The sequence below is a fragment of the Lates calcarifer genome, linkage group LG20 (assembly GCF_001640805.2).
Source record: "Lates calcarifer isolate ASB-BC8 linkage group LG20, TLL_Latcal_v3, whole genome shotgun sequence".
Lineage (NCBI taxonomy): Eukaryota > Metazoa > Chordata > Actinopteri > Centropomidae > Lates > Lates calcarifer.
This window is the reverse complement of record NC_066852.1, coordinates 9890955-9905298: the sequence shown is the minus strand read 5'-3', so window position 1 is coordinate 9905298 and position 14344 is coordinate 9890955. Positions and strand designations below refer to the sequence as shown.

Below are 14344 nucleotides of genomic sequence, written 5' to 3'. Positions count from 1 at the left end.
CAGATTGGTTCAGTGTGTGATGTGCAGCGTGTGCATGTGTGTGTGTGTGTGCGTGTGCATGTTGTCCATGTGTGGCTATATGTTTGTACATGAGAGGTTTGTTTGTCGTCCTTCACATCACCCCTGTTCTTCTTTTGCCCTCCACTCACTTTCCTTTTCTTCCACGTATTTGACCACCTAACTTTCCCCGCCCCTCCATACACACTCTCTCCACATTTCATCACACACACACACACACACACATACACTGGACCAAGATCCGCTCATCTGCTTTTCATCCTCATTAGTGCCTCTTTTCTTCTGTGTCGGTTTGTTCTTTCCCTGCGATCAGAAGATGAAAGTGACCCCATGTAGAAGGCAGAATGAAGGGAGGTTTCTCCCTGAGACTGCTGGTGTTCCTCTGCCCCTGGCCATGGTGGGGATTTGTGTGAGAAGGGGGGTGGATGGCGGAAGGGCGAGAGGGGAGGGGCGGGTTGTGTGCTGTGGACCAGATTCTGCTGATTGTAGGAAATTATACCCTCTAATTTCACCTGCAACTCCAAGAGACAAAGGCCTTAGGGAGAGAATAGGATGAGGAAGTATTTCACAGAGTGATAAGACAGAAAACAGAGACAGAGAGAGTGAAGGATGAAAGAGGGAGAGAAGATGGACAGAGGGGGCATGAGAGAGGATGTAACACTAGAACACAGTTTGGTCCAAAGCCAGTCAGGGAAGACAGAGAAAGAGGGCAGAAAGAAGAGAGGCAGCCACTCAGAAGAAAAGTGGTTCTGATAAACCAAAACATAAGGATCACCCAACCAGCTTTAGTGCACGCGCACACACACACACACACACACACACACACATCCAAGTACACTTTTACCCACCTATACCCCCACTTTTCATCTTAACACCTTACTAAAGCACCATTTGCCTTGCCGCTCCCTGTGTATCCTCCCATCTTCCTTTCCGATCCTGGTTTCCCTCTCCTCCTTGATAGTCTTACTCACAGACCGTGACTATCTCCCACTGACAGAGCCACTACAGGATTAGAGAAAGATGAAGAAAGCTGAGTGCAGTCAGCCAGCACCTCCTGCTGTACACGAAACGCAACTGACTCGCAGGTCTGCTGCATCCTTGAAAAACACAGCAAGGGCATTTCTTGATTCAGACACTGGCTCTTTCTCTCATTGATCCCTGTTTTTTTATGATATGGAAAAGTAAATTCAGTACATGAATTCATGTGGAAAAATATGCAAAGAAAATAGAAAAATATCTTGTATGTTTGAGCAGAACGAATTTTATTCCTACTTGTCATCTGTATTATGATAAACCTCGTAAATTATTCTGTATTATGAAATGCCTACATATAATTTGGAGTCCTGAAGGTGACGTGTAGCTGGTGAACAAAGTGATTAAAGAGATGTAATGATGAAAGAATTAGTCAATTAACTTACAGTCTCTTGATAATTTTCCAATTTACTGTTTGAGACGCTTCTCAAACAAAACTACCAGCTTCTTAAATCTGATGCTTTACTTTTTGTTCCAGTACCGTAGATTTAGTATCTTTAGGGTTTGGACCGTTGGTTGGATGAAAAGAGTAGTTTGAATATATCACATTGACCCCTGGGGGTGTTATAGACAAAATGATTAATCAATAATGAAAGTAATCATTAGTTTCATTTATTTTTTTGTTATAAAGCGAGAGGACAAATGGTGATCGTAACATGCTGCCACTTAATCCCTTCAGTGTGGAGACAGCATGAACTAAGTAAATTAAGACCAAAACATTTTAATCATATCTACTTTATTAAATACTGTAAATGGATGAGCCACATGGCCTGTTTCCCATCTGTGTTATACAGTATTAAAACAACTGTTAAATAGAACACATTGCTCCTCCCAGAACATCATACTGTAACGTAATATCTGTATCCAGATTTAATCCAGTCAAAATGGATTTCAACTGATTTAAAAGGTCTTTGGCAAATTTGGATACAATGAAGAAACTAGGACACGGCAGCACATGCAGTACCCTCTGTGTTTCACATTTCGGATTCCAACAGCAGCCTCGAGTCGTGCTCCTCGAAACTAGACAGTAAGACAGTGTTTTTTTTTTCACCGAGGGATTGAGACAGCAGAGACTTCTCTACAATATTTGATGCTTTCTGAGATCCTACAAATGATGTTCGCACCAGAGAGCACTTGTCTATTGAACTTTTCATGTGGCATGTACTGTACACCAAGTGTGAAAACACACAGACACAAACATTTATTATTGCTGCTTTTCTTTTTATTGCCGTGTCCTTGTTGGACCTCAGTTATTAGTCGGGAGTCTGTGGGAGTGAACGGTGTGAGCCAGTGCTAAGTAATTCAGAGAGAGGCGAGTGTTTGAGGAGAGACACAGAATGAGAAGCCTAACGACAGAGAGTGAGTTTGGCAAAGCTACAGCGTTTCATTGCAGAGGTTTTAAATCCTTTAACATGATTTCCCTCATCCTATTAAAGACATAGCTATGGATAGGGAGACTGTAAAGTGTTGCGTACGGGAGGGAGGGGGACTGAGTGAGAAGGAGAGAAAGGGAAAGTGTGAGGGAGAGAGAGATTGAATGGTTGTTAAATATAGGGAACAAATCACTCCAGTCCCATTTCTATCTCCAATCAGGCTTGTAAGTGTTCTCTATATCATCTTTTGTAGATTGGGCTGGATGACCTTTCATTATTTTGCTCTTCTCAAATATAATTTCTTATTCTCCATGTGGACATCAACTCAAACCTTTCGCCCTTGAGTTCAGGTTTGTCAGAATGTATCATGAGCATTTTATGAAAGGCACCTGTGGTATTTGTCTTCATAATATTACAGTATGATTTGTGTTGCTTTATCTAGAGGAATGTTATTATGGTACAAAATATCTGGAAGAGTTCTTCTAGAAGTAGTGCCAACCTCATGAGAAGATTGTGAAAGACATTTCATGCTTTTAGGGCAGGGCCACCTTGCTCTGTTTAAAATACTTGTTTTCTACAACCATTGTAGTATACAGTATATTATAATTTATTGGTATGTATAGTAGGAATTGTATAATATATTGGTGTACAATAGAGTACAGGACAATGCAATACGTTATACTGTAAACCAGTAAAATCAACAGTTTTCAGCTGAAGTGACAACTGTTGCTGTAGCGTTGTAGGAGATTTTATTAGCCAAGTTTATCAAGTAATTAAGATAATGTTAGCTCTATGAGTTGGCTGAAAACACTGTCTCACACTAACTTTTCAATGTTTCCAGCTGACTTGTTTTAAAATGAACACAAACTTCATGACTACGTATGTGATATAATGTTGAAAGACTGGGGCTAAAGTTTCATACCCAAGAGTTAGCAAAAAGTTAGCATCCTCATGAGTTAATGATCCACCTAGAACGCATGGGAATGAAGAAGCAGCATTTTGTTCTTGTATTGTAGGGCTAGTTAGTCCTAGTGTCATATATATTATACATATTTGTATTTCCAATGGTATGCTTTCACTTCCAATGTTACAAGAGAAAAGATAAGGACTAGCCAGTGTGTATGGCAGAAGTACCCCACAAATGATGTAGCTAGCAAACGATATGCTCATTGACCTTACTCTAGGTTACTACTGAAGGTGGTAAGCTACATAGGTGGACATGCTAATGTTTACAGCTCATGTTAGAGCACACAAACACGCTTTTGCTTGCATCTTTGCAAAATAAATAAATCAGCCACAACATTGACTGTCTGTTTTTTAACATTGCTTTATGTTAATAATTTGAGTCATTATAACATCAAAAACAAATTAACAACAAATTATCTTTGCATTAACCACATTATATTCACAATCCCCTGACCTGCAGTTATAGTCACTTTTACACTCTGACAGTTCTAACTGAAAATCAGGTCAGAACAAATGGATACATCAGTCATTAGTTGTTGGCTATAGAAAATCAAATAGTGAAAAAAGGACAGAGAACAGCTAATGAGAGAGCAATGTCAGACTGAATGATGGACTGACAATAAAAAAGACATTCAGGCACAACATCAGATACTTTCCATGCTCTAATGCTGTGATTACACATCTGCTCAGAGAAAGACACAGAAATGGTGGGAAGTGAGGCAGCACTTTAGCTTCAGCCTTCCTTTTGTCACTGCCATGTTCTACAACATTCATGCTGTGAAGTTGTTGTATGACTCAGGAAATTCATGTTTTTCTCTCTCTGTCCGTATGAGGGCTATGAGGATGAAGCACAGCTGTTGAGTTAATGGGAGAAGACTCCATGTATTTATGTTCCGCATTCAATCCATATTTTGTATTTTAACTATGCACTTTCATAAACTGTTAACGGATTTAAGCTTGTCGATTTGCAGCTTGGTGATTTAATTTGACAACTTTTCCTGGGAGTTTATTGTATACAGTGAGATTCTACTTGCCAGCTTCACTCATTTCTTGAATCACAACATCTCTCTATGTTGTGCTCAGACTTGTGATCTCAACTTTGGGAAGCATTACAGTGATATCATATATTCAGTTTTTACTGGCAAACTTTTAACATTAAATACTTCACAATGCTGACTTGAACTTTATCAACATTTAATACTTTAGAGAGACTTAGCTTAGACAACTGTAATGTTTGACTTAAGACAAATACAGAACACATTCAGAACAATAATCTGAAACAACATCAGTGCTGCTTTGAATTCCCTGTAATGCAATATCAAATAGTATCCAGCAGAGTGAGCTGTTCAACAACAACTGAGCAGATTGAAATGCGTCATCTCCTGGATCCTGTGGCTTAGCTCAGTCTCTGATGTGTTGCCTTGATACACAGATTTGTTACTTTCAGTTACAACAGTAACCTTGTCTCACAACCATCTATTAATCTATTAAACTAAGCCTTCAGCTCTATACTTCTATTGTGAGCCAGTATTCTTTTTAATTATTTTTCATTTGTTTAAAGGACAATTAGAGTTCAAGTTCAAAGAAGTTGGTTTAATTTAAGATAATGTTAAGCCATTTATTTGTTAGTATTTTAATATGAAGCCTAACATTTTTATTACTGTATATTATACCCTCTCCTGCCCCTTACTCTCCATGCAATAACACACTGGTAACTTTTGTAGTTTTTCATTGAGGTATACAAACTGCAAACTTTAGCCCACTAAGCTTGATTGAATACACACTGAAGGCATCCTTCTGTGTCATCCATTCTACTAATCATGTACCACCTCCCACTGCATTTCAGCTCTTGCAGTATGACCCAAGGACACGAGAGCAGCACGCACAAGCTTGATTTAGGAAACAATGAGCTTATATCTCCCTGCTGAATGCAAGCCAAACCAGCCTACAATTTAATTCAGCAGTGCAAAGTTCCACTCTCCCATCAAGTCAGGTGATGTTGAAAAGCTTGATCTTGTGATGCAATCCAAGAACAAAAATCCCACTCACTCCCACTCACAGTTTCTGACAGAAAAAACTCCAGGGCAGGTTTGGTCAGATACTGCTTTGTTGTTGCCGTTAATGATATTCAGTAAGCAGATGATACTCCTGCAGCTGTTGGCTCTTTAATCTCCTCTCTGACCTATAAGTGGTCAGAGCCCCAGGGACCTCAGCACCTATAATATCTCCCCTCTCATTTTAACACGACACCTGAGATTTGCCCTCTACACAAGGACTTCTGAGAAATGGTTTCCCTCTATGCTGACCCTTAGTAAGAAGTTGTGGTCAATAGTCTTTGGCTTTGGAGTGAAATTCTGCTCTTTTTCTAAATCAGTAAGGCGTTTCCAGCCGAATATCATTACTGTCAATTACTTATCAAGATCATGCTGGACACAGTAATAATTTTTATTACCTATCAGTTTTTCAGATTTATAAATCTAGTCAGAGATAAGACACATCTGACTTGTACAGTAACTTGTCTTATAGATGTAATATTCTATCTCAAACCTCTTACAGCTGTTTTAAGTTTTTTCCTCACAAAAAATGGAAAATATGTCCCTCATCTCTGTGGACAGTTATTCAGTGAATTGTTGAGTTACTGATTTTCTTACAATTAACATTCCTGTTGTACTTGAATTACAGATAATTTAATTCCCTTTAGTAAGCTAATTTTCTATGACACTATACACTTTATTAGTAATTCATTAATTTAGTACTCATTTTGACTCAAAGTAGGAAACTGCGCATGTATACTCAAATACACAATTTAATGTGTCTACTAGCTAAATCAGCTGAGGATACTGCCGATTTCCTTTAACATAAAAAAAAAAAATGTTTTGTTGTAGGATCAACACTGTACATAGAAAAGATTATATTTGCTATTACTTATGTAATTGAAAGTATCCCAATATTGTTTTGACAGTGCAGACAAATGGATGCTTTGTGGAACCAATCAAACTGATGGCTATAATAATAAAAGTAGACTCTGATATGCATTTATCTATCCATCCATCTATCTATTACCTACTGCAGATCGTGGGTTTGGGTTGTGTAGGCAGCAGGCTAAGTAGCCCAGACTTTCTTCTGCTCAGCCACATCTTCAGCTTTTTGAGGCACCCTGTGGAGTTCCCGGGCCAAATGGGATTTTTCATCCCTCGAGTGTCTAGGTTCTGAGCTTTTTCTGTATGTCTGAGCTCTTAACTTTGCCTGAGTCAGTCGCTCTGTGAAAGGAGCTTGTTTTGACTGCTTGTATCCTCAGTTTAATTTTTTGCTGTTACTACAAAAAGTTTATGACCATTAACGAGAGCTGCAATTTTCCTCCTGTGGAAATCTCATGTCCAGTTTTACCCTCCCTCTGGGACAAGCCCCTAAGATACTTTAACTACTTCAACTGTGGTTCCCAAACCAAAAGGGGGCAGTCCACCATTTTTCTGTCCCAATGTCATATGTTGAATGAAGTCAGCAGAACTTAATCATTGACAAAAATCTAATGAAAAATTGAACATCCAATAGAACCGGTGACAAGAAAGAGCCTAGTTCTTGACTTAACCTACTTACTAGACTCCAGGAAGAGCTCCACCGTGCTAATGCAAAGACTGAGACTGTCCTCCTGTAAAAATGACAAGTCCAGAGGCTGCAGCTTATCACGACCCGTAGTTGTGTGTTATTGTTAGCTGACCTCAAGTGACCTCTAGTAATTATGATGGGAGCAAAGGAGGTGACAGAGAAGTCCACATTAGGAGGAGGTTAGGGAGGATTGATGGGTCCACTATTGCTGTTCGTTTCCATTATAAAACCAATAGTCATTGCTGTTTGTTTTATCCATGACTGTTCCACAACTATAAGCATGTTTATTATTGTAATAATGACAACAAAGGTCCTATGAACTCAAGGACATACTTGTACTACATGTTTTAACCCAAATCATGATCTTTTACTAAACTGAGCCAAATATTTTTTGTGTCTAATTCTAACCAAACCTTTCCACAACCTTAACCACATTTTTATTGTTGTTGCCACAACAATGAAGGTCTTCTCCCAACTCCTGTCTTAATCACTGCTGCTGCTAGACGTTGCTGATAAAATGTTACTGTTGGTCATGATAAGCTGCCTGCACAGACAACCTTTAGGTTTTTTCTTTACAAATTAGTCTCTAAATTTTGTAAATATTCCTTTACAAACGTAGAATTTAAATATGGAGAATAAAGTCTCTAATTCCTGACATATTTCTTATTTTTGCATATTCTGCTGACCTGTTGTGCAGTGGCTAAAGGATTCTTTTGGTTATGCTAGCAATAAATTGTGATTTATTAAAGCTGCTCTTAAGAATATCTTTGTATCAACAGTGTATCAAATGACTGCTGTACAGAGCACGTTGGGTCCGTAGCGATGTATCTGTGAGAATTATCACCTCACTCTGCAGTGCTTGTCAGCTCTACAGTGTATTCTAGCACCTTTTAGCTCAGTGTTTTGATTTTATGGCCCACAACAATGCTGTTTTGGTTTGCTCTCATTGCTTTAATCAGCATTCTTTCCAAAGGCAGCAGGCAGCTGTTTTCTGCAAAAACAGCCCTAATCTCTACTGCATGCTTCATGCCCGACACCAAATGACAGACAGTTTTTAACAAAGTGGAACATTTAGCTTTTACAGAGCCAGATATTTTCTTTGGGGGTTGGTGGAGAAGAGAACAAAGCTAAATGGAGAGTAATTATCGGACTTCATCAGGTGGACAGAAACACGACTCTAAAACAGACTGAAAATGTTGCTTTGTCTCGGTTGAATATATAGGCAACAATTTGCTAACAAGTTTTCTATATCAACTTAAAGGAATTATTTGTACGTTTTCTCTTCCACTGAACATACTTTCTTCCTCTAGACTAGCATTGTTAACGATAACATTTGCTGTGTAGTGAAAAACTTATATGAAGCTCCTTTAAAAGCTTATGTCAGTAATGGGTTATGAGTTTGTGTTTGCTGCCCCCAAGTGGCCAAAAATTATGGCCAAATTGCAAAGTTTTTCCAAGGAACCTTCTTGTAGGTCCACTGAATATGAAGTTATAGGGAAGCATGGGCATATTATGAGTAGTTCTTTCATCACTATTATCATCATTATGTTTATTTCTATTTGTTGTAGATGTATCTCTTAACATTTGTAGCCTACCACTCCTAGCATTATTATATTTTAACGCTATGAAATGCAACTGTGCCTGGCGCCAAAAACAAAAAAAAACAAAAAAAAAAAAAAAAAAGCCTACAAATCTGACGTCAGCCTCGTGCAGATCCTCATCTAAAACGATCGAAGCAGAACCGTACCGTGCGCCTCAGATGCATCACATTACGGTTTCCAGTAGAACTAGCGCATGTATGTTGAATAATGCTTCGCAACTCCTCGTCATGACAACCAGCTGTGTGATTGAAATATTGCAAGTGGTCTCTCTCTCTCTCTCTCTCTCTCTCTCTCTCTCTCTCTCTCTCTCTCTCTGTGTGTGTGTGTGTGTGTGTGTGTGTGTGAGAGAGAGAGAGAGAGAGTTGATGAGACCGCACTGAGAGAGAGAGAGGGAGAGGGAGAAAAAGAGAGAAGCCGTTGAAGCTCAAGCCGTGGGATCCTCCTCAGCGCATGTGTCGGGCTTCAGAAATAATATTTAAATATATATGGTACTATTCTGAAACCATGAAGGTTAAGCGAAAGATCCCCGCGCTGTTTCTCAGCCTGACACTCTATTTTCTGTTAAGAGCATCAGACACCAAGTGAAACCGAGAGAGAGAGAGAGAGAGAGAGAGAGAGAGAGAGAGAGAGCACCACGCAAGCGCGTGAAGAAGAGATTGGACACCTGATTTCGTGGGGTGTCTTTAGAGCGCTATTTCACATTTTAAGTCGGAACAGTCCGTGTTTTTGAAGGCCCCTCGCGGTGCGGCGGGGCAGATATCCCGTGGATTATTATCAGCATGGACAAATGGGGAAAAGAGGACAGATCACTGCGTTGACTTGTGAAGCAACGCGCAGAGTCTTGACGCTATAGCGTTACGCATTTATTTTACTGTGAGTGCTTTTTTTCCCCTCGCCCCCCCAGTTTGAATTATACTCGCCGCTGCATCTCAACATTATAAAAGTCAATCATCTGTGGATAAGGAACAGAGCAGGGTGTTGTCAGAGAGGGATGAGAGGAGGAGGGGGGCACTATGAGGTGTGCTTTTTTTGGAAAAGCCGGAGAAAGACGGACACCGAGAAGGTGTACTGATGTGCGAAGCCCTGCGACGCGTTGCCCTCCTGAGAAAATAATCGCGATCAGGGAAGAAATGGCCTAGTTAAAACATCATCGACACACCGACAGAGGATAGAAGAGAAGAATCGCGTTTAGATGGACGGGCCATCATCATCGTCATCATCATAATTCCGGTGCTCGCGTCGAGTCTTTTAGGTAAGCCATATGTTCTCCGACCACCTACTAAACGTGACTAGAGATTTTCTGTCCATCATGGGTTTTATGTGTGCGCAGTATGTACGCTTTGGTGACTTCGCACATTGCGCACGTTATCCATCTTGACGCACTGTCAGAATTGGGGGATGAGATTTTAATGTAAATTCTAATACCACTTTGTTGCTATAGCACGCATTTTCTTCCTTTCAGTGGGAGCCTTCCATTGGCCTTGCCTGTTGATAAGCTGTCACATCGTAACACGATCAGTCTACTTTGTGCACTGAGCATCAGTATTCTGTCATTTTAACCATGCTGCTAACAACATGCTATTCATGTGATTTAATTGGAATCAGTCGGACTGGCTTCTCTTCTCAATTGGGCTCCAGTGGTGCTCTGTTTCTCTGCCTGTGAAGGTATAAGATTGTTTGAATAATGCTTTTATTACACGTATTAATGGCTGCTTAATTAGACACACATGCTGTTATGCTGTAATATAACTAATCTCAACCAGAGTGTTTGACAGGGCTCAAACTCAAAAGATGTCCTCTCTCACGAACAAAAATCCCACAACAGCTCGGGGAGACACACACAGTATGCACAAACACACGCAGACACACAAAGCCTGTGCCCTAGAAGATGCAGATAGGATTGTGAATTAAATGCACACACTCTGATGATCCAGGGAAGACTCCATTAATATTCAGCGGTGGTTGGGCAGTGCTCAGTTAATGGCAGACAACAGGACCTCTGTTCTGACAGGTCATGGATGAGAAATGGTATATTTTAATTTTTAAGGAAAAAGTGTGTGTTTTTTTCACTGATACAGTGCCTGTAGCTACAGAGGAATGACATTTAAAAATCCATCAGAAAACCAATAAAGTGGTTTTGTAGACTTTTGCAGAATTTGGTATTACTCTTGCTCATGTACTGTTGAAGTAGCTGTGATTGCTTTCCTAGGCCGGCATCACGTCAACGTGGTTACTGGCATTTGGACACTTACTGAAATAGAACGGAACATGGCTGAAGACATGGAAGACTTGCCATGCATTTGCATAATTTAGTGCATTTTTAAACCAAATTTTGTCATTGCATTTAAGAGAAAAGACATTGTATACAGAGCAAAAAATGGAAGCCAAATAACAAAATTTGCAAAACTCCAAATTTAAATGTTTCTCTTAAGCATTCAAAGGACTTAAATCCTATATTCCTTCTAGGATTAAAATTTTTGAATGATCAAGTTCTGAAATGTGGTCGTCAGTGTGTGCTCAATTTTGTCTCTATTGCATTTTTGTCTGTTACATTTCTGGTATTTAGTCTGATTTAAGGATGATCCTTTGCTTTACGAAGGGATGTAATGCGGTGACATCACACACCCAATAAATGGATTCATTTTAACAGATAAAACTGGTTTTCCAGCTATTCTTATTAGCTATTTTATATTTTCCCCGAGAAAATATACTGTAATTTCCCAGATTACTGTATCCAGAAAACTACAGTAAATGGCCAGTAAAGCTAATGCCATGGCGATCACTGTGTCATTTGGTTCAGAGAGAAAATAGAAAAGATAAATGTAGTAAAAAGGACAGAATGGCTGTTTAATGGATTGGATGACACTGCGAAATGTAGACTTACAATCCAGAACAAAACGTGTTAAGTCTTAATGTTTAATGAGGTATGTTTGGGTGATGTGTGGGTGAGGAAGTTGAAGTTGTGTCCAAAAGTGTTCAGTATGATATTCTCTCACACATAAACAGTGTCAAAAGCAGAGCTTTTCTAAAGGAGGACAGGGTTGACATCCAGCTGTTGTATTGTTTGTATAGCTGTTTTTGAGAGAGAGCAGCCTTGTCACACATCAATGTTTATTTCCTTCATCAAGGCCCAGCATTTAAAATGGATAGTCAATCTTGCCTTGGTTTTGTACTGTCAGAGCTTTTAGTAATTGTAGTTTTTGCTTGGTTAAATTCTTGGTTAAACCTTCATTTTGAATTGATTGTCTTATTATGGATCTACGCAAGTAAAACAAATGAAACACCTGAATTCCTCATTAAGGCCTTGATGTGTGACATGTCAATTTTTAATTTGCATCATTTCTTTCTGTTGCTAGCAGATACAGCAAGGGCTCGGCATGTTGTGGATCGAAGTATAGCCTGTATATTTTAAAGCAACAAGTAACATTTAGCACATGAATTTGGCAGCTGGCATTCTCTGATGCTGCAGTGCTGTGTGGATGAATTCAATTTTTCCATTTTAAAAATAAATGTTGCTGTTGCACAGAGTCAGCAAGCCTCACCATGAGCTAATATAAACACAAACCGTATGTTAGCTCCCTGACATTGGGCACTGGGAGCTTGCAGCCATAAGATGTGATTAATAAAACTTAGATGGTAAATTATCGTAAACAGAGGTGTCATTTGTGTCTTCACTTTTCTGTAGCCATTGGAGAAGAGACAAAAATAGGAATCAAAAAATCCTCTTGTTTGGGTTCTGACTCACTCATTACAAATTACGATGTTACCAGAGAATCCTGACTTCTGCCTTAAAACAAGCTGTGTCCAAGTATATGTTAATAACTCCTAAAACCAAAAGCATTACAAGCTGTACTGTATCATTATGCTGCCATCACATAAACAGTGTTAATAAACAAGTGGTCTCTTTGTTTGGAAGGTAAAGTGATATTATACTTTCTCATATAATACAGTTGCATTCAGTGGGCCTTTGAGGAAGTGAAAGAACAGCAGGTCCAGACTGTGCCTCACAAAAGAGGTTGGAGAGACTTTCTGTTCTTGGCCAAACATTATCTTTGCAAGTATCACTGGTGAAGTCAATGTAGTATTTTATAGGATTTCGATCCTTAGAGTGAACACTTCTGAGTCCATTTGTGTTAGAAACTTCCCTAATGAAGGTTAAGTCAAACTGACACAATCTCAGTGTCCACTCTGTGGCTGAAGCATTGAACACGCAGCATATGCATAAATATGCTGGGTGGAAGGGCTCTGAATGGAATTATAAAGTATGGGATGGCACTGTGTGGCATGACATGACTTGGAGCAGAGGTAACTGACCATCGCTCTATTTTCTTTGAAAAAAAAAAAAAATGGATGCTTCTGGAGTACCCCTGACATTCCTGTTTTTATGTCACAACCCTATGAATTGTGGGTCTGTCCCTGAAGGAGAATCCTCAGGATTGTGCACTTACAGAAAGTGTGTATCAAGAGTCCACAAAAGAGCCCTCATACCCTTACCAATTTTGTAGCTTTAGACTACCCTGAGCCCTCAGAGATGTATCAAGAACATTCTTCAAAATTGTGATTTCTGTTGGACTGAGAGGTTGACCATTAGGATTGGACATAACCTTTAGTGTCTGCACAGTGATAGCACATAAGTAGATACATAAACACAGGACACCACTTGTAGCTTTAAATTTTTGAGCACGACCATTTTTACAATTTGTGCAATCATCAGCCAAAAGCAAGATGAAAATCCATCCCATACTGCCTTATGTTTGACCAGCTTGGAGGCATTGTAGCTTATAATATTTCTAGTAGCCGGGTTCCTCACCAAGCTATGGCATCTTTACATAAAACATTTACTATATGCTGGGTTAATGGTGTAGCTGCTGTAATGGAGGTTTGGAGTTTTTAATTTCTGTGTGAAGATGTCAAGTCAGAGAAAAGGGAGGTTAAGATGACCCAGCTCTTAGTTACATCACAACAAAGCAGGAGAAAAGCAGGAGAATAGCTTGACCTGACCCATTATCTGTGAGCAAAGTAAAGCTGGAGAAACGCCTGTGCAAATGCCATGGTAACCATTTTGTGTAACCTCCTTTGAACAATATCACATAACAGTCATCCATGAGATAAGCCAGGATAAGTGCCATCCTGTCTTGTACTGTCTGGGAAGAATATCACACCAAACCCCATTAAAATATCTGGTAATTTAATGTGTCTTTTATTAGCAGCAGAGGCACAGGCCCATTAAAACGAGACACGTGACCTTTCCTGAATTACAAAGTTCCACCCTTCAATTCATCAGACATGATCCATTAAGCAGCTGTAACATTTCAATTCTCTGATATTTTTTGGCCAGTGATGCAGAAGCTCGAGCTGGCATTCAAACATGGCATGTATTCTTTAGCAAAAAGAATTGTTTCTTTCAAACAGTGTTAGTGTATCATTGATGACCATGATCATAATTCACCTTGCTTATGACACAGAGAAGGCATTAGGCAGCTGGTGCTCTTTAGAAAAGTGTGGGCAGTGCTGACATGAGTTAGACACATAGGCAGCTGTGGCCTACATGATATACTGTATTGGAATGGCAGCCCATTTGCTAAGAATTAAATGTCATAGTTTCTACATTTTCAAATGGGAATATGATGGCCTGTTAATGTCGCAGTATGAAGTGAGCTAATGCTAGTTTCATTACCTTGGGATACAGTGAGGAACTTAAATGCCTGAACAAATTTGAGATATGGTGCTCAAGGAAATGTTAATAAC

General features: G+C 39.5%; 1 protein-coding gene across 1 annotated transcript in view; it reads left to right on the top strand.

Annotated features, from left to right (window-relative positions):
- Nucleotides 1-9156: 9156 nt before the first annotated feature.
- Nucleotides 9157-14344, top strand: part of nlgn2b (neuroligin 2b) — a 63971-nt gene continuing 58783 nt past the window's right edge. Inside the window, exon 1 of the mRNA XM_018691340.2 lies at nucleotides 9157-9848. The gene's annotated coding sequence lies outside the window, so the exon portion shown is untranslated. The remainder of the gene's footprint in view (nucleotides 9849-14344) is intronic.